Below are 25,163 nucleotides of genomic sequence, written 5' to 3'. Positions count from 1 at the left end.
TCCTCCCTGTGTCCTCTCTGTGTCTCTTGTACCTCCAGTTACCTTCTTTAGGACTTTGGTACACAACTGGGATTTCCTGGGACTGGGAGGCATCTCAACAGCTCTTCGGGCTTCTCTCACATGCTTCTGCAGCACAACAGCAGCTTTGCACTTTATTGGTCTGCTTGGTTAGCTCTTCCTGCTTTGTGTTCGGGGCCACTCCTCCTGAAGCCACTGAGAACTCCCTCAGTGACTCGCTGGTGTCCTCTGCTTTTTGGCATTGTGTCAGCCGGCACGATGTGAAACTCACACTCTGGACGGTTCCCACAACTGCAGCCTCTCCCAGCTGTGCTTGACCAAGTCTTCAGTCCTTCTCTTCTTATACAATGTTGTCAGTCTTGCCCTGGTGGATTGTCAAAGTCCTTTGTTGTTCCTAATGGATTGATTTTCATGCGTCTTTGGGGCCACCACGTGCCAGTACTAGCACTGTCAGTAATCCTCCTGTCTACTGTGCTCTTCCACGTCCTAGTACTTCTGTTGTGTCTGTTTCTCCTACAATACAGACATACATGTATGTACTCTCAAGGAGGTTGTTTGGTGTGGAGTGGGGTTATGGAAGGTTAGAGTGTGACATTGGCCAATGGGCTGTACCCTAGGTGATCACCCTTAACCCCAGCGGGTCTAGTCCCTCCCCATGAGGCCCTCCAACATTAACCACCCCTAGGGGAATATTGGGTAGCAGCCTAACCTCCCTATGCTCATGGCAAAGGGCTCCCCCTTGGGGTGAAGTGACGACACCTAATGAATCGTCACACTTTCCGCTTTGGAGGGAATACAGTCTTCTGCCACAAATCTGTAACTCTGTTTCCAGGATCTAATTGCGTAACCTGGGTGAAAGATATGTTCTTTGGAATGTCTTCCAGACTTCGGGGGACTGGTTAGGGGTCCCCGTAGTCTTCCTCCTTCCAAATCCACATTTGACATTCTTGGGCCAGACCCATGTTTTCCCTCTTAGAAGAAGGGGAATTCTGGAAGGAGTAGTTTTAATATGTTGAGCTTTTAGAAATGAGCATCCGAGTTTGGGGACCTGAACATATCATATGCAGATGCAGGCCATGAGAAGATGACCATGAAGTTACTTCTTAACGCGTAGGATTGGAAATCATTATCCTTAAACCAGGTGTCTGCAACCATTGGCTCTGCAGATCTTTTAGACTATGACTCTATTCAACCCCAGCCAGCAAATGTAATGGTGTGGGTGCATTGGAGTTGGAAAGCTGCAGGTTGCAGACCATTGCTTTGGACACACTATCTACTGGTATTGCTGTTTGTGGAAGTTCTTCATTGCTGTCCCAAAGTCTACAGCCTTTGTGCATATCTCTGTCAGTGCCTTATCCTGGCTCAGGTATTTTTCAAGCCATTTTGCATTACTTGCAAGGAGTTTTGCCCCTCAGGCACCCCTCAGACTGGCACACGTCCAAGGGAAATGAGCACTTGACTGGACAAGGCCAGGTGGTTGCAAGTCTCTGCAATTCGGCTCATTGGAGACACAGCTCCTTCGCCATGCTGAAGCCCCTTCTACACACCGGGTCAGTGTCCTGGCATTCCGTTCTTCTCTGGATCCTCTGAGCTCCTACAGCTACATCCTCCTGTCTCCTGGCTTCCATGGCCAATACAGCAAGTCACGCTCACTCATTTACTCTGGCAGAACTCCACCTTTTTGCCTTAACTGGAAGTCAAGTGGAGTAAGGTGTGTATGGTTAATATCAATTGCCTGACCTTGCCTGACTCTATTAACGGCACAGCATAGTGGAGGAGTGTAGTAGGCCTCTCCCTGCATCTTCCTCTTCACAGTGTTGTTCCTAAGGGTAATCTTTACAACTCTCGGTTGCCTCTTCCTCATCCCAGTACATGTTGGAAATGGGGAGGGGGGACACGGGGTGAGAGTGAAACTGACGTGTGTAGGCTGAATAATCATACAGTGATTGAAAGAAGAGAAAGGGGAATCCCCTGGCCTTGTTTATATATGACTGGGGTGATTCCCCTTTGTTAAGGTTAGTATCTGCCCCTGGCACCCTATCATGAAAGTACTGGGTTTGACAGCACACCCTATGATCTGATAGAGGGGAAGTTAAATAGGTGTTGAGACCAAAGCCAAACCTTTATTTTATGACCCTTCTTATTGCCTGCTTTTATTCTGGTACAATAATCTCGCCTCCCTTTTAGCTCAGGGACAGCAGGTCTTGCATATCCCATGAAGGCTTGAGGGACTTTGTCCTCTTTGCCTCTTGTCCCTTTGGGATACCCTGTCTCACCTGGGTTCCTCCCATTGGCACATCCGCAGATTCTCCTAACCAGATAATCCTCCCTCGCTCGCTCGCCCACCCCCAGGGTTGGGATCCAAAAGCGATGGACCTCACTGGCCACCTGGATAGAGGATTCTCTGCGTCTACATGGGAGAATACCCCTAGGTTTCTCACACAGCTCTAAGCTGTGGTAAAGTAGTAGGCAAACTATGAAATTCATTACATACATTCACTGCTTGTCAACAGAGAAGAATGGTGACCACGATTCCTAAACTAATCATAGTATAATTCCTTCAAGAGATAACACTGGCATATGAAGAAACAAAAGCAAGAAAATCCTATTATTACCTTAGCGACAACTGTTCATCACAAAAGGAAGAAGGCAACCAGCGAAAACGTTCTAAGAAGTACAATTATTAGTGACATGTTACTCTCAATTATTTTCACAACATCTATTAATGGGGTCAGACCAGAACTCTGCTCCATTGATAGTTGAAAGTGGCTCGTTTGATCGCATGAATAGTTATTAAGGAAGAAACAGACAAGAAACCACCTTCTCTCATACTTAAGCAATACAATCTAATGGGTGGGGATTTATCAGGTCTGGTAATGCCCCAGGGCTGAGTCAAAAACATGGTGCTGCGAGGGCTTCAACATTAGCAGTGGGACAGCACTTACCCCAGTAAAGCCGCTGACCGTAGTGGTGTATTGCTATTAAGTAGTTCTTCAAAAACCTTGGCTTGGAAGGTTTGGTCTAACTTGGCGACATCTTATAGTGGTGAACAATGAAAGTAGTTGGCACAATCAGTACATTAAGTCCATGGAGTCGCGTCTCACCAGGTCTGGGGTTTAGCCAAGTACAAGACCCCTTGCAAAATAGTGTAAGGTATAAGTAACCTGGAAAGAGACTGCGCCTGATTTTTGCAAAATATTTTTATTTCTCAGAAAATTGCCCTTAAAGTTGATGACACGTGTTTCGGTCCTCCAAGGACCTTTTTCAAATCAGGGCTATTGATTAGTCTTGTAGTCATGTAAGATGCCCCTGTCACATAATGTGAAAAATGAGCTTCCATATGTCAAAGGGGTAAATCCCTGCTGTTCAGAATAAGCGCGTACGATCGAGGGGGGCCCCCTCGAGACTTGTAGCAACTTTGCGATCGTACGTGCTTATTCTGAACAGCAGGGATTTACCCCTTTGACATATGGAAGCTCATTTTTCACATTATGTGACAGGGGCATCTTACATGACTACGAGACTAATCAATAGCCCTGATTTGAAAAAGGTCCTTGGAGGACCGAAACACGTGTCATCAACTTTAAGGGCAATTTTCTGAGAAATAAAAATATTTTGCAAAAATCAGGCGCAGTCTCTTTCCAGGTTACTTATACCTTACAGTGTATTGCTATTAGCATCCAGCCACATTGTACTGGGATGTTAATAATTATTTTCTCAAGTTGAAAAATGCTTTGTTTGTCGCTTCTCAACTTGAAATAAAACCACAATGCAAGATGGCAGCCATGGATTAGGGAGAATGGAACTAGAAGTAGTCCCTTCTCCCTTTCCATGGTGGCCATTGTTGCGATAGAGGAGCGCCAGGAACACTGAGTGTTCCCGCTGCCAGCGAGGGACAGAGGAGCTAAGGTAAGTGAAGGAGGGGGAGGGCATGTAGAATTTGAGGTTGCAGGATGGGGAATGGAGGTGAAAGGGAGAGCGGGGGGTGGGGGAGGGCAGCACCTACCTGATTCCCGGCAGGGAAGATGGCAGCCTTCCACTTCCACCGAGGCATGGAGCAAGGGTTTTACATGTCATTAAACCCCCATTCTGAGCCTCTTGCTTGGCTGGAAGGCAGCCCCCACCCTGCCGGGTACTAAATTGATATAAGGCTTCAGAGCACGCTTTTACATTAGCGTCCACTTTAATTTGATGAGTAGCCAAATGGCGCCTCTGATTATAATACACCTTCAAAGACCAGTACGCGTCAATATTTTCATGTGTTTTTTGTGCCCACCCACAAGTAATATTTCGAAACTCTAGAGTGGCTTAAATATGTGACTTTAGTTTTGGATCGATTTATAATGGGGTCAATATTCATGCCATTCATGGAACCCTTGGTGTAACCCATTTGGGATTGAATGTATCATGAAGATATAGCCACATCGGCGCCACTGAACCCCTCAAACTTGCCTCTGAATTTTTATTTTAATGTGTTGATGTCATTTCTTACATGTTGTAAACCTTACAGACACATTATACAACAATTTTCAGAGTATTGAATGCTGTCATCCTTCACCAGGAGAGGGAGGCTGGCTGCAGGTCTGTTTGGGAACCAGATCAGCCTCAATGGAAAGCGTGTCCTGTTGAGTCCTGCCGATACCGCCGCCGTTGACCTATCGAAGCCGGCAGGAGCACTAGATCATTTCCTCTTGTCTCTAGATCTAAAAGAGCTGGCTGCATTCCGCTCTGGAGTGGCACCCTTCTAATCAACTCAGCTATTTCCCCCTCTTTATAAAGCCTCAGGCCCTGAATTAGGGGTACCGACAAAACTGTGATAAAATGAGATTGGTACAGGAGCATGGGGTACCTGACGTGTGCCACTTTTGCCAGAGTTTGTATACCTGTGTTGTGTTTCAAGCCACCACTCCCTGCTCCTTCTCCATGTGTGCCAAGGCTTTCAGCCTCTCTTGTGCACTTGTGGGGTCTCAGCTTCACTCTTTCAGTTCAACTCTTCCTCTATCTTTAGTGCCTCTAGGGGGTGGCAGATCCCCAATAAGCTGGCCACCTCCCACCACATGTCTGATCCCTGTGCCCCTCAGTGACTTCCTCATTCCCCCCTGAGGGTAAGGTGTCTCAACTGAAGTTCTCAAACCATTTCCTTGTCAGGCGATCTGCACCAGGCCCCAGCGTCATGGTATTTAGCTCGGCTGAGGAGAACACCCCCCCCACGTCTCTCACAGCTGCCGTCTGGTGCATAATTGCCTGGACCAGTCCAATAAACACTGAGGTTACGTTTGGTGTGGAGCTTGGAGTTCATGTACAGTTCAAGCGTTGGGGGCACTGAAGCTCCAAGGACAGAGTTCCTCTCGCCCCCCCCCCCCCAACACCCATGTCTCACGCTTGATGCACATGTCCTAGTAAAGGGTTTCTTGGCTTCATATCGAATGCCATGGTCTGTTATATGCTGAATGCAATTGATGTCTGCTGCCTGTGCAACGAGCACGACTCAGCTGTTGATTAGGGGCCAGTGTAATTGAATCCTGGTAGAGCTGAAACTGCCAAAGCAGGTGGTACAAACGATGAAGCACACACTGGGATTTAAGGTGATTCACTCCTGACATCCAATGATTTCCAAAGTAAGGATGACACTGACTTGGATGAGTGTTCTCAATTCAGGAGTTTGAATGAATGTTGATTTGTGGCAGGTGACAGTTCCCAGATCCTTTAATGTGCGTAGTAAAGGCGCACTAAGGGAACAGCTAAGGGACTGAACTGGGAGTGCAATCATGGATGAGGCTGTCGGGGAGCCAGGCTTGGCGAGGGAACACTAGACCAAGACCCTCTGTCCTAATGCTTAGGCTCCCAGTTTAGAGATGCTGTCCAGGCCACAGCACACACAGGCTGCAATGATACTTTCCTTTTGATTTAACTATCACCAGAATATGAATAGAAACATATGTTTAGTACCAGGACCAACCCACCCTGAGAGCGACATATAAGGAGAAGCAGTTCATGCCAAGCACACACATTAAGCTATCAGCCCGTGTGAAGGGTAGCAATGGCTACACTGGTAGCAAGTGTGAAAAGAGTTGCAACGGATCTCTGGGAACACATGATGGTGAATGGGACTCTATGTGATGAGTGGTGCAATTCAAACTCTTTCTCCCCCGCAAGCACACTCTCCTCACCTGAGCTGTCTGAGTTGTCGGTCTCTTGTAGGCATCGTCGTGCAAGGTAGTCTCTTCCCTTCTTATGTTGAATGTGCTTGTCACGGAGGGAAGCCACAGTGACTGCCGGATAAACAGCTGTCCCGTGACTCCCTTTCCAGAACCAAGCCAGGAATCAGGGAAAAACCCAAAAGGGAAAAAACCCTGAGGTGTAGTGTTGACTTTTCTAATCCGTATGACAGTATAATCGCTGATGAGAGCAATGGAGTGAGGCGGATAGCAGAGTAGAAGATGACCAACAATTTAAACCAAGGAGCAGCAAAGTCAGGGGAGACGGAAGCTCCTTGTGGCAGTTTGAAGATATGGCACTGGTTCCAGGAAGAGGAAAAAAAAGGTATGCGGCAAGCACAGCTCAGAGGAGCTCAGCAGAAAGAGAGTACGGGAAGGATTCCCGAAATCAGGAGAGAGAGAGAGAGAGAGAGAGAGAGAGAGAGAGAGAGAGAGAGAAAAAAAAAAAAAAAAAAAAAAAAAAAAAAAAAAAAACACACCGGAGTACCGCCAGAACGGCAGTAGGAAATTGAAGCGAGGAGTAGCGTTCCGAGGAAAGAAGCGGGAACACAGGTGGACAGGAAAACCCTCTGGCAGATCCGAAAGGTGGACGTCAGAGGATCGGAGCGAGGAAACCCGGAAACAGGAAAGCGTCCAAAGTGGGTTGCAATGCAGCATCTACCAGGAGGTGGGGAGTTAAATACTCCCAGCGGCGCTGCGTCATGTAACTGGGGCTGGTAGCAAGAACACAGAAAAAGGACTAAAACACCCTACCTCTGTGTCTCCAGCTCCAACGCGGAAAAATCTGCCAATTTCGGCTATGGCCGTGAAGGCGGATGACACTCTACCGGCAATATCACACCACCGCCAGTGGTGCCTTTTTGCGTGTTTTTGTATTTATTGGGTTTTATAGTTCACACACTAAGCTGGGAAGTAACTGGGCACTGCACAGAACAGGTGAGGCACTAATAGGATTCAGTAATATTGATGCAATTAGAAGGGTAGCAAAAGAAGGGTAAGGTTGGGATGATGTATAGAGGAAAGGGGTGCAGTTGCGATGGAAGACGTGTTATGTCACATGTTAGAGCAGGGGTGTTGCTAGGTCTGGAAAAGACCCGGGGCTACTCTGATGTCAGAACTGTTGAGACTGCTTAGATTCTATCCGGGGCTACAACCAAAAGACCAGGGGCTATAGCCCTCTTAGCCCCCCCCCTAGCAACGCCTCTGTGTTAGAGGTGTGCACACATGACTCGATGTTGTTCAGACCATAGTCCAGTTGGTCGCTTTCAACAGCTGTGGTGAAGAAGAACATTATGGAAATTACAAATAATAAAGTGTGTTTTTTTGTTTTTGTTTTTTATTGTCAGTTCCTTGCAAACATAAGCTTGTTGACATCAAGGTCATAGTTGCCCGAAATATCAATTTACTGGCCTATTGGTTCCACGTGTCCCTTTGCTGAACTGATGCGATTTTTCAGTTAATCTCAACAGAAAACTTGGAAGCCGTGGGGATTTAGGAGTTCGACTGCTATGCAAACAGCGGCTTGGAAGAGTTGTGTATTCTCTTCTTCAATGCTGCCATGGATTCCTAAACAGTAGCTTTAGGATTCGAGAGTTCATACAAACTGGAACGTTGCAAATATACACAACTGAGCGCTGGCTTGCAGTTCCCATTCCAGAAGCCAGGCCAAGATATAGGGCCTCATTACACGGTAGGCGGTAGGGATTTAACGTTACCGGTAATGGAATACCGGTAACGTTAAATCCCCATGCGGATCACGACCCGGCTCACCGCTATTAGTGGCACCGCTAAGTAGGCTGCCACTAATAGCGGCCAGTCCGCGTGCGCGCGACCCACCATCCCGTCAATAGCGCCATGCCGCCAATAGCACACCATCACGAGTCAAGCGGCCATGCTAATAGCGGCATGGTAAAGCACCCAAAACCCCTTACCGCCATGGCGCTAATACCGCTATCGCGAACCACCCGTTAAGAGAACTGAGCAGTGTTCCCACCTGCCACAGGTGGACAAAATCAGCACAGGTGGAGGCAATGGAGACTGTGGCAGCTCAAAGGGAGCACACCACACCCCTTCCCACACCCCTTCCCACACCAAGATGGTTCCAATACTGGCAGCATTTCATGGCCTGGAGGACCTCATTGCAGTGCAGCTGCAACAACAACAGGCAGCACAAAGGAGATGCAGGAGGAGGAGGAAGAGGGCAAGACGGGCACAGCAAGCACCACCACGGCACCCAATCATACCACAGAGGCACCCACCAATTGCCAGGATCAGAGCCAGTCCATTTAACCTAACCCCTGAGCAGATACACACCCTGTACCGTCTGGACAGGGCTACCATCACCAGCATCGTGACGACATTGTGAGCCTCATAGACATCAGAACTGCCATGCCCCCGCTACTGAAGGTGGTGAGTGTGCTGCACTTCCTGGCCACAGGCACCTACCAGCATACAGTGGGACAGATGCATGGCATCTCACAACCAGTATTCGCCCGCACGCTTAACCAGGTACTCGATGCCCTCCTGAAGCATGCAAATGAACACATATCCATGCCACGGACTGCCCAGGAGATTGCAAACACAAAAGTTGGCTTTTATTCACTGGCAGGCATCCCAAGTTGCATCGGGGCCATCGACTGTACCCATGTGGAATTGGTGGTCCCACATCACAATGAAGTAGTCTACCGAAACAGAAAGCAATTCCACTCTATCAATGTCCAAATGGTATGTGACGCCAACAAGATAATCACACATTGCTATGCTCGATTTCCCAGATCAACCCATGATTCCATGGTCCTGCGGAACTCAACTATCCCACGCTACATGGAGCAACACACCAGACAACGTTCGTGGCTACTTGGTGAGTAGCAGGGCAAGCACATGGCAATGTGACTGGGGGGGTGGAGTGATACGTACTCCAACTGGGTGTGAAGGGGGGATATGTACTCCAACTGGTTGTGAAGGGGGGGAGCGATATGTACTCCAACTGGGTGTGAAGGGGAGGAGGGATACGTACTCCAACTGGGTGTGAATGGGAGGGGGAGAGATATGTACTCCAACTGGGTGTGAATGGGGGGGGAGATACGTACTCCAACTGGGTGTGAATGGGGGGGGAGAGATACGTACTCCAACTGGGTGTGAATGGGGGGGGGAGATACGTACTCCAACTGGGTCACATGGACATAGGTAGTGATGCACTGGTGTATGTTTAGAAGTACGCAATGAACACTGTCTCCAATAAAGTACACAAACACAATGAAGATGTCCAAGCCTGTGTTTTGATTAGACACCAGTGTATTATGTAACGGAAAGATAAAAAAGTGCATGTCCCCAAACATCCCACCACCCTTCCAACCACCCCCCACAACAGACCCATAACACCCTACCCCTCACAACAGACCCATAACACCCTACCCCCCACCCCCCACAACAGACCCATAACACCCTACCTCCCACCCCCCACCAACAGTCCCTCATGTGTCTGGCATGTTTGCCCTGGCCAATGCACACAGAGGAATCTCCATTGACACCCTATTTGCCATTGTCTTTGGCAGCATCTTGGGGACGGTCAGTTGTGCGCCTGGTGGTGCGTGTAGAACGCCGGAGGGGGCTTGTCTATCTCGACCCCGAAGATGATGATGGGGCAGACTGGGCTGGCTGTGAAAAGTGGCGGTCCATGGTGTCGGCCATGCGAACAAGGACCTCCCTGAGCATCGCTATCTCGTTGCATAGCCTGTCGGTGTTTGCATCCATTCTCTAAGTGGAGTGCCTCACCGTCTCCACAATGTTCTCCCCGAGTCGGGCAGCCTCCTCGACATGCTGGCCAACCCGCACAGTCAGCTCGTGTTGTCATTCCAGGATGGTGGTCAGTTGGGGGGCAGTGCTGGGTGACCGTGCACTGGATGCTGTGCCCTCCGATGCACCCACTGCAGCAGGTGAAGGTAACATGGGGGACATAATTGCTGGGTAGTTGTCCTCAACAGTCACATTAGACCCAGGGGTCTGGGTTGGGGCTGGCTCTGGGGTTCTAGGGGGGCTTGGGGTGTGCATCTCCATGTGCTGGCCTAGGGTGTCCTCCAGATCGGATAGGGGGGCAGTGGCGGCTGCCTCACCAGCGGCGCTAGCCGCAGCTGATGGTGGGCCCTCGGTGGCTGGCATTGGTGTAAGTGGGTTCTCCACCGGTGGTTGGGCTGCAGTTTCTGGTGCAGCTACTACTGCCCTGGCAGTGGCACTCTGGCGATGTTTTCTGCTGGTCAGGTGTGGCCTTCCCCCCTTGCCCCTGGATGTTGTTGGGGTGTCCTCCGGCTCCTGTGCCCTTGGCCTCTTGCACGTAGCTGGTGCCTGGGATGCATCAGTGGCATCCTCACCATCTGTATGTGAGCCTGTCAGGGGCGAGAAGGGGGATGGCATTGGTTGCGTTTCAACATACTTAATGCAGATTATGTAAATGATGCAGTTGTGGCCATTGGGACTTAGTGGTTGTGGTTGCAGGTGATGTGCCAGTTCAGTGCCTCATCCATGCATGGTTGGGTTTGGGACTTGTCTCTGGTGATGTGTGCATGTGTGTGTGTTTGGGTCTGACACTGACTTGGTGAGGGATGGATGCATGTGTGGATGTGTGTCCATGCATGAGTGGGGTCTGGGCTCACATATGGGGGTGACTGTGCATTCACATCGCATCCTGTCATGTGTACACTCACCTCCATCTGAAGTGGTACCCACGCCGAACCCCATGCTGCCCACTCCCTCAATGGATTCAACAGCAATCAGGTTTGAACATGTCTCCTCCCATTCCTTCATTCTGATTGGTGAACCATCTCCACCGGCACTGGCAATGCGATGGTTTTCAGCCAGGATGCCCCTCACCCGCAGTCTGAGGTCGTCCCACCTCTTCCTGCATTTGCGCACAGTGCGCGTGCTGGTGCCCACAGCACTGACTTTGACAGCTACCTCCTCCAAGATGGCTTTTTTTTTTCAATAAGGTTGGCCGGCGCATGTCATTAGCAAAAACTACCTCGGCATTCTCAGCCAGGGTCTGTGTTAGCATGTTCAATTCCTCTGGCGTATATTTCTCCTTGCGCTGCCTGTCGGAGGTTATTTTTTAATGCCTTGGGCATGATGCAGGTGTCCCAGATGATTTTGCACTGCTCACAACTCGAAACAGGTCCTGGGGCAGAGGATGGCAATGGATTGTGTTTTTAAAGATGGCCGCCGTGCTCTTTCCCGTTCCTGTGCGATGACGCTATTTCCGGTTCCGCAATTTAACGGTCACCGCTAATAGCGGTGACCGCTAGTTGCATGTAGCGCGAGGGCGGAGGTGCTATCTGCACTTTCGTGGAAGCCGGTAATGGACTTTTAGGGGACTTTACCGGCATGGCGGTAGGGTCATTAACGGCATGGCGCTATGCTCGTGTCCGCGTACTTGTGATCGTGCACTATTAGCGCCCTCTTGCGAGGGCGGACACGTTAATAGCGCCATGCCGCTAATTTGCGGTTTTTACCGCACAATGTGTAATGAGGCCCATAGACTCCAGGTAGAAAACACAAGATTCTGCAATATACACAGCCAGGCGGACTCTACAGCAAAGACAACATGATCGATCAAAGGTATTGTTGGATGCTTTATGGAAAACCACCACTTTGAAGCAGAAGAGTAGAATTATTAGCGCCAGTGCATAAACATTTGTGCCCCAATTCTGCTACTGGTAAAGCAGGAGTGCATGTTGAACAGAACTGTAACTCCACCCCTGGTGTTGGCATGTTCTCTGCACATCTGGCAGTAAGTACCCTTTACTGCAGCTGGAGGGAATGCATACATTCATTTCTCAAATAATGTTGCCCCACTTTTGGATTGACCAGTGCACAAAATGAGGGTCCACAGTTTTCTTCAGAAATGTTCTAAACAGATTTTTAGTTTTGACATCAACTAATCATTACATAAGACTTGATCCATAATAAAAGTCTCCCTCGTTATTCCTCATTTCCCGTTCCTCCCCTTTATTGATCATGTTCCAGGTGGTCCTCAGCATCTTCCTTGAGGTGTGTCTTGAATAGTCCTTTCTCTTCCTCAACCTTCTTACATCCATGAGCTCCTCTCTGCCTTTTATCCTTTATTTTCAGTCCTAGGACCCTCCTTGTGTTTGCTCCTCATGCCTTGCCTCTCTGCTCCTCAACAGAAGCTTGTATGACCTCTTCCTGCTGATTCCATGCCCCCTTCTTCCTTCACCCACATCCATCCACCAACTCACCACTCTTCGTCATCTTCCCTCTTCTACCACCAAATCCTTTATATGGCAAAACAAATGTACAAATGCAAAGACGTATGTGCTCTGTAGATACCATTATATGATACTAGCGTGTATGAGAGCGCGTGTGTACAATTACGAGCCCGCTGTCCCGCATGGAATAGGTATGACATTGGTAGTGGAATATGGTAACAGAATCTATTGTTCACAACCACTAGTGGCAGCTCAGAACCAAACCCATAATGACCGTAACAATGTACAAATGGGGCAAAGAAAACAATTCACACCTGCCTAGGTGTTTGGATGTCCAGTTCCTAAAGTATCTGACTGGTATGACGTGCATGGGTTAATCTTCATTGAAGGGAAGTAATATCCCCTATGTCAGAGTCAGCTGGCTGGCTAGGTCTAGTAGCCTGGCCAGGTTGACCTCTGGAGATTGGTGTCACCAACATTTGAAATAATCACATTCTTAGGGGGAGGTTCACTGTTAATGCCTCTGGTTTTGAGGATTTTATTCTATAAATTGAGGCATTTGAGGATAATATGTGGAAAGGAGCCCACATAGTTTTTACAGTCCCCTCAAACTTAACATGGTTCTGTCTGAAAACGATGACGTTTTAGATTGTGCGCCAATTAGACGCGGGTGGAATACGTGAACTGAGACGAGGGCTTTTGCTGCCACACAATGCGGTATGTTGCCACCAGCGTCCGTTAGCACCAAGGCAAGGTTGTACTTTTAGTGGAAACGGCAGCCTCTATTCATTGAACCCTGGGAGGCTTTTTCAAACTAGAAGTGGACCTGAGTGTAGACAAAAAAAGAAAATAAATGTGTTATCATTGACCCAGGCTTCCATATAAAATGTAGCAGGAAAGGTGTGGAGTTTCTTGCCCCACCGTCTCCAATCTGTGTAGATTAAGGGTGATGCCTTTGCTTATTTCTTGGATTTTTAGAGCCTAAACCTAACTGAGGTTATAGAGAGGTCACCAGCAGAAATCCTGAATGCTTTGTGAGCTACCCAAGTCCCCAGTTGTGCAATACTCAATAAGCAGGGTGAGAAATCTGAGGGGGTACCCTAACCTCTTTTTTTCTTGGTAATGCTTACTTCCAGGTAGCCAGGGAAAGGCCTAAACTACCATATTCTGACCCTAGGGGTGGATATGCGAGGGAGGACTATGTGGGGGGAGGTAACTTGTGGAGAGGAGGTGAAGTCCCCTTTGGTTAGACATGCTAGCCCCCTTTTCCCTTTCATAATGCATTTTCCCCTTCCCAAGTCTTTATATGCTATTGTTATTCCTGTTCCCATTTCCTCAGTGAGTCACCTACTAAAATCCAACAGTAAAACCCTGGGACGAGGCAAACAAGATCAATGCATCCTTTTCCCATTGAGTTGCACAATCGCCTACACTAGTTAGATACTGGGATAAGGAGGAGGCAAGCAAGAGCAATGCGGAACTCCCAAACAGGTAGTGAGCAGTCTAGTCTTTTTCAGACTAATCACCCTGGCGGGAGGTTTAAAACTGACCTCAACAGAGAAGATGGCGGCAGCTGTGAAAGCAGGCCCACAGACGGCTGCAGGAGCGCACATCCTTACTGGAAGGCAGCGTGGCAGAAGAAACACTTGGGACCACCAGACAGATGTAAAGAGTATGCAGCGGGAAGCGGAGCTGGGAGAAGCTGGAAGCCTGTGGCAGGCTGCATCGAGGAAGCATTTGTGACCAGGCAGAGCTTCGGAGAGAGGCCCAACCTGTGAGAGACGTATCAGTGGCAGATGCAAGCCACGGTGAGATGCTGCAGACAAAGTGTGAGGCGCCACACGAGCGAGAGGGATAGTGGCGGTCAGAAGCCTTGCTTCATCACTGTATGCAACAACCAGTGAGTCACCCTAGAAAAGCAGGACACCGGACATGGCAGACAGGCTCTCAAACCCATGGGGACGTTTGTTTTTGAATACAGATATAAATGAAAGCCAGTACTTGAATACTGATTTGAACCAAAGCAGTTACTTTTGGAATACCGAATTAAAGGTAAGATATCAAACAGCAATTGTGAAAACATTTAAAAACCCCATGGGAAATGGAAAGGGGACTTTTCAGAAAACAGCATTTTCTAAATCTATGAAAGAACTTTATGAATTGAGAGAATGAACACTGGCAAAATCCATATGATTGCATGAACGCAATAACAGATGAAAGGAGGCAAAGCAGTGGTACCGTGTATAGAAGGAACTGATGAGAAGTGTCAAGTTATGTGTATTAGTTGCGTGACCGGTAATGGGTGGACCGTGTTGTCCGACAACTGCGCATAGGACGAGTACACATACCTATTGAAAAGCCACTCATGACAGAGATACCTGTGGTTGAATATAAAAGGAGTTTTGTGTTTCAACTCAAGGAGCATTGCTTTCTGAATGCAGTGAAATGTACATTTGTAAAACTGGTGAAAAGTAACCAAATTGGAGGAGCTGCAACTTATCTCTGTGAACATGGTGAGCATTAGGGCCCTTCTTGTCGTGATAGTGCGTCATGCAGTGGATAGGAAACAGAGTAACTCTGACACTAAATAACGGAACCAACTCAGGAAGATGGCAAGTTCAACTGTTTTAATATCAATTGCCTAAAATGGGGAGTTACGACGGACATCAACCGACATCGCACAGCATTTCTCTCAAAGCAATTCATAAAAAATCACACTTATATAGCCAACATTCGTCATACGTGATGTCATACTGCGTGGCAAATAAGAAAAACCTACGGGGGCTTGTGATACGCTCAAAAGGAACATCTAAGCATTCTTTCTATAAGGGATCGGGTTGTGATTGGGTCTCTACAGTCAGGTGGACAAATCATCCCACTCCTTGTGCAAGTTATCTTCATCACTTATTAGATTCACAGTCCATCATTGGCTCTCAAACTATAAGGTCCTTTGTTATATGGCCCTCTAAACAATTGGTTGGCAGGATTGTGCCGTTCTGGAATATTCAGCTCTCCAGTAGCACGTAAGCTCTATCCCAGGTGCCAGGAGGTGGATATAATGTTACCTCCCCACCCAATTAGCCCATCATCTCTCATCACCCATGCCCTCTGCAATGCAGCTTGTCTTTCAACTTGGCCTTGCAAAGTATCATTGCTTCTGAGAATACACAGGAGTGTGAGCACGCACTTTCTTAGTTCTGGAACCGTATGCCCAAATTCTATTTCCATCCATAACTCACGTAAAAGTAGAACACAATTCGGCCCATTTTGCAGCATTTAATTGTATTAAATGAATAAAACTTGGCACTCATGGTGTTTTTTCTTTGCACCTTGACAAGGGATGATTCAGCTTCTCACAATTACTGCCTTCAAGAATAGATAACCAGTTCTTGGCTGCTCCAGCCTTGATGCCAGGCGAGACAGCCCCTGCAGACTCTTCCACGATCCCATCTAATTATTTGCTGCAACACAGTTTCGGCCTTTCTCTTCATGGGGTTGAATTTACTAAAGTTGTGACTTCGATGTCCAGCTTCTATATCATGGTGACTCCGCCTGCAATCTATTCACTATGAATCGCTAGCTTCTATGATCACTTAGTCTACTTGCCTTTCTGCATCTGTACAGTTATTGAATGGCTTGCATTTTCTGCAGTGCTCTTCACACGTGCAATCTTCATCTTTGCATATGAAAGTATACTTGATTCTTTAATTCGTCATCAGTTTCGATAAGGTTCACACACTCTCTTCTTCAACCCGTCTTCTTAGTGCGCCACACACATCTCTTGTGACGTCACCACCTTCTCAGTTCCTTCAGGGATCTCCTCCATAAGATTATCTTCCCTTCAGGGATACATTTGATAGGGTTTTCTTAATGGATACCTTTTCTCGAAGATTCTCAATGCAATAGTCACAATCGCTGGTGAAAAGCATGGCACAATTTCTGGCTTTCAGCATATAGGTGTGAAGGGGCGTGACTTTCTACAGGGGCGCTTGGCGGCTCCTCTACAAGTGTTTTGACGAAGTTGAGAGACTTGAAAGCTTGGGAATGGGAACCCTTTTGCATTGTGAACGGTCTTGAAGTGTGGGAAAGAGATCCCTGTTGCATGCCCAGAGCTGGTAGAAGCTCTGAACAGTTATTGAACAACCTTTTTCACAACCTTATATTTAATAAAAATGTATAGCCAAAACTTTATATCTCTTGTCTGTGTCTACTTCATGATGCCTTCACAGCGCACAGTGAGGTGCATAATATCCTCGCAGTGAGGTGCATACAACCTCCTCAGTAAAAGAAAGAAAGCTGATGACCTCCGGAAGAACCGCACACCCTCCAAGCCTCTCCTCCATGGAATCCAAAAACTATTCAAGACGCCACAATGTGACATTCACATGTTGCATGTCTTAGTAAGATTCACATTTCCCCCTTTCCTAGTGAGGTGGACTCACCTCTCCTGAGTAAGGTGTCCACGCCTCTGTCCTCAGTAGGATGCACACGTCCCTAAAGCAAGGCACACCAACCCCTGATCTACATCTACATAATGACCTCAGGAAAACAAGCAGTCTCAGAGGGGGAAGCACCTTCCCCTGAGAAGCACTAGGGAAATGCAGACACCTGTCCAACCACGCCCCCCACCTGTGGCATGCACAAGCTGACTATGAACCTACCCCCCCCCCCCAATCCTCCCAATGAAATGCACATTCTTACACAGGGAATGGGGGATAGTAATCTTCCATTAGTGAAATGTACAGTGTCCCTTCAGATTGGGTCATATTGTACTGAGTTCAGCTGCTCTGTGGTAGCCCTTCTCATGCACATTGACTTGCTAGATTCTATGGGCCTGCTTCTTCTTGTTTTCTGGGATAATCCACAAGCTTTACGGGCTCCACTCTCTACCCGATGTGTAACTTTGATTTTCCCTCTCCCCAGGGCTCTGTTTCCATGGGGGGGAACCCAAATGGCCATCCATCTTCTATCCGGCAGAACCACCACCAGTGAGCAGATTCCCACCCAACCATAACCCGTTCAGCGCCCAACTGTTTTCCATCCACACCGCCCCTTACTCACTGTGCACCGGCCCAGCAGACCCTCCATATCCTGAATGGTGTGATGACCCAATATCACATGTTTATCTGTATTTTGTGCAGCAAGTCTGATAGCATGGACACAGTGTTTGAGCTGGCCTTCCACAATATGTGTTTGTTGTTGCATTAGTGATGTCACCGGTCTTATCCCTGGTGAGCCTCCACTCAAGCACTGCAGGCCTGGTACTCTTGTGAAGTGAAGTGTCCCTTCACAGTACGTCTCGCCTCTTTTTTAAGTGCTGTCTCAACACCTTTACTCTGCATCCTGCAAGGTTCTTAGAAGGTCACAGCAGCACTCTCTTTGAGAACGTAGACTATTCAGGGGTTGTGATGAAAAGACACAGGGCCTCATTACAAGTGGGATGTAAAGCGGCATTACACCTGGCAATTTACCACCAAACATATTTACCCTTACTGTCACTTCTGCGGTATTACAAGGGGTAGCTCAGTGATGTTAGCCCCATTTTCTGGAGTCCAAAGGACTCCATGGGCAATATTTCATTATTAGCACAAGTAGCAATTCTGATGATTTTTGGCAGTAAAATGTATGATTTACCTTTCGCTTTTTGCTGGTGGTACATCCTCCAACTTACCACCAAACTTGTAGAATGGCGGCACAGCCATATGCTGGTAAAATGGCAGTAACAGAATTGCACCCATTTTTTTACCACAGCACCATCTTCATGAGGCCCAAATATTTTTCACGTAGACATGCGTAGGCTTTGCCAACATCTACCCATTTACAAAGCCATACATACATGATCTAATTACACAGATAGTTTTGTTAGGTCATGCCTTGTGAAGGAACCAAAAATATATAAATGTTATTAAAGTTTGGTAATGTTTTTTTTTTGTTTAATTGTACAGCTTATTGTTAACATAATTTTAAGAAATGATATCATAATTAGATTATGTTCTACATAAGACACGTCTGTACCTAAGGAAAATGTAATATTTTACCATTACTTGGAAAATATTTGGTCCAGAATATAGTATTGCACTGAAAATCTCTGTATGTATGTTTGTATGTTTGTATATTGTCACAGAGGGTGTAATAATTCAGAGACTCCAGTAAAATTTCAAGGCTGTGAATTATTTGTTGGTAGTTTACAGTAGTAAATTGTCAGAGGTCCATGAAATGGTAGATATGTATTTCAATGTAGTGTGTGGTCTGAAAAGGCATTTGGGGAGTGCCGATTGGGCCGTCCCTCTCTATCTCATCCCCCTTGGGATGCCCACCCTATGGTTGGTTCTACAGATTGTTAACCATTACTGTCATGTCTCTGGTTTTATGCTAAGTGGTGACATGCATGGGGTAATGGTAAGGATGTAGGGGTAGCAGAGATTGCAGGCATGGGTGGTGTAAGGAAGGCATGGAATCAACAGTAAGACAGACACAGTTCAAGGGTGTTTATTGAACTTTCACAAGGGTGAGATAAACTCCTATCTAAACCTAAACCTATAGATGGGAGCAAGCTACGATAATAATGCAGTCCTAGTCTTGTCAAATTAAAAAAGGGCCTATACGAGAAAACCTAATGCCAATCCTTACTACTAATTTATAAATAATGTAGGGTAAAGTTTATGAAAAAGAAAAAAGTGTACGCAAAATGATAAGTCAGGATGATTGGGCCGTTGACCTCTCTTCCCCATGTTTTCAGCACAGGGCAAGTTGGTACACTCAAGCCAAGCACACATTCTGGCTTCTACGGCATGAGGATACAATTCTATTTTCACAGTTCAGGACCTCCTGTGTCCAAGTCTCTTTGCTTCTTGCAAATCTTTTGAGTCAGATGGCTGGTGTACACAAAACAACATGTAAATGTTCTTTTCTCTGGACCCCCCTCTGCCGGGATCAGATATCTTCCAAAACAATAGTTCAATGTTGGATCCCCCTCTTGCGGGCTCAAATCCCTTTCACACCAATGTCTAAAAGTTGTTTCGCGGATGACTCACCGTACACCCCGGATCGCTATCTCTGGAGGATAGCTCAGCAGCAACATGCTCGCCTTGGAAGCAAGATGACATGGAGCACCACATGTTCGATACCCGGGTCCGCGCTTAGAAACCTCTGGGTATAAAGCGCATTGTAAATAACCTATCTTATCATATCGCCATCAGCTGGGCTCAGATCCCTTTCATTCACTCAATTAGTCTCCCTCAGCTGGGCTCGGACCAATTGTGATGTACTTTAATCAAAACAAATGTTCAACGTGGGATCCCCCTATTCCGGGCTTGAGGAGAACCATCTCTGGTTCCGGAAGCACCTCAAAACCTTCCTCTTTGCTTCTGCCTTTGCTCCCCTTCTCCCCTGCTGATCTGCTCTCTTGGCACTGTGCACCTGGCCACCCTCTGTCCCCTGGGCCCAGGTACCTGCTCACCCTGCCACCTTCCTGCACTGCCTCCTGGCCACCCCTTGCACTGGGGACTGTATCTGTACCCATACAGCCCCTCCTATTTTTCTTCTTTTTCTGCACGTATTCAGACTTACCCAGTCTACTGCCTTAAACACAGCACTTGCCACTTGCTGGCTGCACTACCACAGTTTGCCTCATTTTTCTATTTATTTTATTTATCTGCGCTCCTCAGCTTCTGCACTTTCCACTCTCCCACCTTCCATGCACTTTTTCCCTTTTCCCTTTCCCATGCACTTGCGCGTTCTCAATGTCACTGGGCCGAGTAAGATCGTTTTTATGTTGTGCTGTGTTCTCTCTTGTTCCCCTCCCTTGCCTAGTCGCGCTCTGAAACACTTGTGTACGAGCGCGATGCAAATAAAATATCAAATCATAAAACAAGGAGTTAGTCTCCCTCAGCTGGGCTCGGACCAACTGTGATGTACTTTAAACCGTCTAAGATTTTCGAATGTGCACAGGATTTTGCAAGACCAGTTGCATGACTACTTCGATCTCAGTATTCCTTTTCCTCATACTCAGCATCAATTGGATACCTAACAGAGACCTTTGAATGAGCGCCCACGCGGCACCGGAAAAGTTCAATCACTTCTTTGGTTCCAATTATACCTGCACGCTCATCACCAACGCCTCACACACTGTTCTCTTTATACGAAGTTGCTGCTTGCAACCTTAGTTTAAAACACAAGGTTTGGTATCAGTCCCTCCGACTCACCAGCTGTGCTGTCTTTTCTGATGCTGCTTTGTTGTAGGAGCCAAGGACAGTACCACGGCAGCAATCGCCCCTCCCCGCCTTGGTTATCTACGCTTGAGAAACCCGGGTACCTCTGACACACTGTGCAGGTTTGATCAGCCTTAGTTCCTGGTCTTCAGTTTCTTAGTTTCCAAGGCTCATGAAAATAATGTTTTTTAGAGGTCACGGATACTTCCCTCTTGCGACTCTCTGGACTCATCGTCTTTCTCCTTGTATTAAACTGCCATCTTGTAACTGCTGTTTCCTCATGTGGTTTGCCTCGCTTAGAGTGTGCTTTCGTGCTCTTCCTTTTATCCATGTGGGGAAGTGTGATGGAAGTCAGGTGTGTGTAATAATCCGTAATTGCCTGACCTTGCCTCTCCATGGTGTTGGGACATGTCAGGTATACAGCTCTGGTGTTAGTCCGTTGTCACTGACAGTGAGTTGTCCATGAGAAAGTGTCTGTGTCGGGAAAGGTGTGGGGGGTGAGTTCCTAAATATCCTACCGAATAGGATGGGGAAAAGGTGTTATGGGAAGGTGATACCGTGTCTCACCATCTGGTGTCCCACTTCCACTTCCAGAGGACCGCCCATCCAGGTGATACTCCCACACTTTTCCACCCCAGGAACTGGATCCAAAAGCGATGGCGATGTCCTGGACACCTAGATGACAGATCCCCAGGGACTAGCGGGTGAGACACCTTCAGATTTCTCACAGTGGGAGCAGTGGGCAGAATCTCTGGAAGGGGTTAAGAGAAGTAGGACTGGGTGAAACAATTTGCAATTGGTTAGATCTTCTTTGATGGGTAGGGTGTCCAGCTCCTTCCTGGAGTGTAGGGTAGACTCATGCCCATTATATAATGGTCACACAGAGAGGGTGTTGATCAGGACATGGCACGTTTCTTAGACCATTCCCTTTAGCAGTTCTGTGTTTCCAGTCTGGCAATGTTGCAGTGTCTCGTGCTGCATTGGCTTCTGGGGATAGGGAGTTTCTCAGTTAGGTTGAGTGGTGCATTGGCTTCTGGAGATAGGGAGTTTCACTGACAGGTTGAGTGGTGCATTGGCTTCCATGGATAGGGAGTTTCTCAGATAGGTTGAGTGGTGCATTGGCTTCTGGAGATAGGGAGTTTCACTGACAGGTTGAGTGGTGCATTGGCTTCCATGGCTATGGAGTTTCACGGATAGGTTGAGTTGTGCCTTGGCTTCCGGGGATAGGGAGTTTCATGGATAGGTTGAGTGGGTATCTGGTCATTGCATCCAATGCCATTCCATCAAACTTTTTCCATCTAAAAAATGTCCATCAAATGCATATTTTTGGGTGGTAAAGGGTTAATTTTTTTTAGGTGCATTCTAAAGGGTAAAAAACAGGGGTAAGGTGGGACGGGGGGGGACCCCCCTCCCAAAAAAAAAGAAAAGAAAAAAATAATGCATTCGATGCACATTTCTTTGATGGAAAACATTTGATGGAAATGCATGTCGATGCAAGGAATTCGATGCAATGACCATAAACAATTGAGTGGTGCCTTGTCTTCCGGGGATAGGGAGTTTAAGAGAAAGGTTCAGTGGTGCATTGGCTTCTGTCGATAGGGAGTTTCACAGATAGGTTGAATGTTGCCTTGCTTCCAGGGATAGGGAGTTTAAAGGATTGGCTGAGTGGTGCATTTGCTTCTGGGGGCAGGAGTTTCTCAGATAGGTCAAGTGGTGTCTTGGCTTCTGGACCTAGGGAGTTTCACAGATAGGTTGAGTGGAGCATTGGCGTCCGGGGATAGGGAGTTTCAGGGATATGTCCAGCTGGGCTTTTTTTTTTCTTCTTTTTAAATTATTTGATTTGGATGGAACTGCTTCTTGGGTTATGCAGACTGTGTTGAACATGAGCTGTGCTTGAATGAGTACCAGTGCAGCAAAGGGTGTGATGTGGTCAACTTTTTTAGTGGCTTCTGGGACTTGGGGGAAGGGCTTTGCCACCCTCCAAGTTGGATATGACCAAGTTTTCACAACTGTTTTGTTTATCCATATTTTTACTTTTGTGATGCACTTACTATCTGCTTTTAAGCATTACACCATACGTAGCACATGGCCTTTCAAGATGTGGCTAAACCGGCCACCATGTTTAGTTCTCACTGATATAAACCACCTGCCTGACCTTAATGCTTCATAACTCCCTGAGCATATCTCCACTTGGCTGGTGTGCAGACGCACTGATTGGCTGCATACTGTTTTACTTCATTTATTTATTTTATTGTTTAAAGCACAGACCTAGCTCGAGAGTAGAGAAGCGCTGGACCGGGTGTGTGTAGCCAGCTTGTAAAATGGCCTATTGGCCTGTGGAAGCAGATCAAGATTGCAAGGCGTGCCTGCTCTTACCGCTCCCCCCACAAGACTATTCCCGTTCCCTCCCTTCAGGTGTTCTGGCATTTGTTGAAAAAATCAACATGGCTCTTGTCATAATTCATACCGAAGAGTTTAGCGTGCCATCAATACAAGTAATTCCAGACCTGCTTAGAAAAGCAGACTTTTGAGAAATGTGTAGCCTAAAGAAACATGTTTCTAATAAGCAACAGGCCACAACCTTCCAGAATGTTCCTGGAAATTATAGCAATGCAAAAGCATGTCATTGTGTAAATGCACCAGTACAGTCCCATTACAGCGCTTAAGGTAAACATGGCTTCAGCGAGGGTGTGTTCGTGTTTGGGAAAGGGCAGTCCCCGAATGCTATTGCAGTTCTGTATCAATGATTGGAAGACATTACTGGTTGGAGTGTTGCTGTTGGCGCTTGCAGGAAGGTTCACAGGCTGGCATTAGGGGGTAGATTCTTTACTGACCACCTCTTCACATCTCACCACAATCCGACCAACCCACATCGACTCAGAGGTCACACGTTCTTTTGGAACTTCCAATACATCAATACATCCAGAGAAGGCAAAAAATCATAACTGCACAATGAAATAATGGGGTAGGAGCACTTAAATAGTTTTAATCAATTTGGATGAGGTTTTCGTGTTTTTTTTATTAATGATTCAATGTCTTTGTATTAATTATGTGTATTGTGTTGATACGTGACAATAGTGCGCTTTGCAATTCTACACTCAGAATATGTACCGTTGGTCTGTGCAACACTGCCAGCGCAGAAAGAATGAATAAGTCCTGGCTGGCTGGATACTATCTGCCTCTCGTGTGATGAATGGTATTTTTTTGCTCTCCAGTCTATAATTTGTAAAAGGTGGGCTACTTTGCTGACTACTGGTTTGAGTTATGGGTTTCAAGCCATCAAGATGGCTTTGATTTATTTGTGTTATGCGTGCTAAATCAGAGAATAAAAAGGTTAATTACTGTCACTGCTGACAGCAGCCAGCAACACATCAGTTACTGTTGAACTTCCAGCTGGATCCTTTGAAATGCACTGTGTCAAGAGGATCACTGCCTTTTTGAGCAGTGGCCGCCATTTTACATTGGGTGCAGTGGAACGGTTTCCACCTCTGAAATGTGCTTGCTTTGACATGGATGTGAGTACTGTGAGAAACCAAAGGGTGCCTCACTTACTAGTCCCCGGGGATCTCTCTCTCAGGTGGCCAGGGCATGGCCATCGCCTTTGGATCCATACCCTGGGGGTGGACCAGTGCGTAAGGATCACCTGGGTTGAAATCTTCAGGGAGTGGGGGTGAGGCAATTGATGGTGAGACGTGGTATCCTCCCTTTCCCGTGACATACCCCATCCTCTTTTATAGGATTCTCTGACATTCCACCCCCCACCTTTAAAAACAAACACTGGGCCAAGGAACAGGAGGACTGAGAGGAAAAAGGCTAACACTTGCATATATCCTGGGACATGTCCCGTTAATAAGGTCAGTCATTTCACCTTAATCACATGCATCTGATACCCATTAGCTCCCCCTACATGGATAAAAGGCGGAACATTCAGATACACTTTGAGCAAGGCGATGTAACGCTTATCTGGACTCCTCGGGGGTTTAATGCCTTCTCAGCCAGTGGATCTGCTACTTGGGTACTTTTAGGATTCTATTTCTGTTTAAATGACAATAACAACAATAGAACTACTATAATATCTATTTTCTGGGAAATTACTGTATAGCAGTGTGCCTTTGGTAATCTCTGCCATCTCACCTGTGTTTGTGTGTAGTGCAGCTCTCCATCTTGTATTATAGTATAGTATGAAGAACTTTTAACTTAGAAGGACGCAGTGTTCAATAGACTCTTGTCTTTATAATGTCCTTGCTTTTATAGAGTTGTCTTGGGTAAATATTCGGTGAAAATATTATAGTTCTTTAGATTTTGAATAGTCCCTACGTTGGAGATATCTCTCTTTCTAATATTTTCCCTTAATCTTGCAGGTTCTTGGATTTCGGAAAGGGTAATGGCTGCGGAATGGCTGCAGCATTACTCGGAATGAAGAAACATTTAACAAACGTAAGTTCGTCTATACAGAGTAATTACAGCCTTCAGGGAAGAGCGAAGTAATAACTAAGTGG

This window comes from Ambystoma mexicanum, chromosome 12 (assembly GCF_040938575.1).
Source record: "Ambystoma mexicanum isolate Mex_15411 chromosome 12, UKY_AmexF1_1, whole genome shotgun sequence".
NCBI classification, from domain to species: domain Eukaryota; kingdom Metazoa; phylum Chordata; class Amphibia; order Caudata; family Ambystomatidae; genus Ambystoma; species Ambystoma mexicanum.
Note: the sequence above shows the minus strand (reverse complement) of the source record.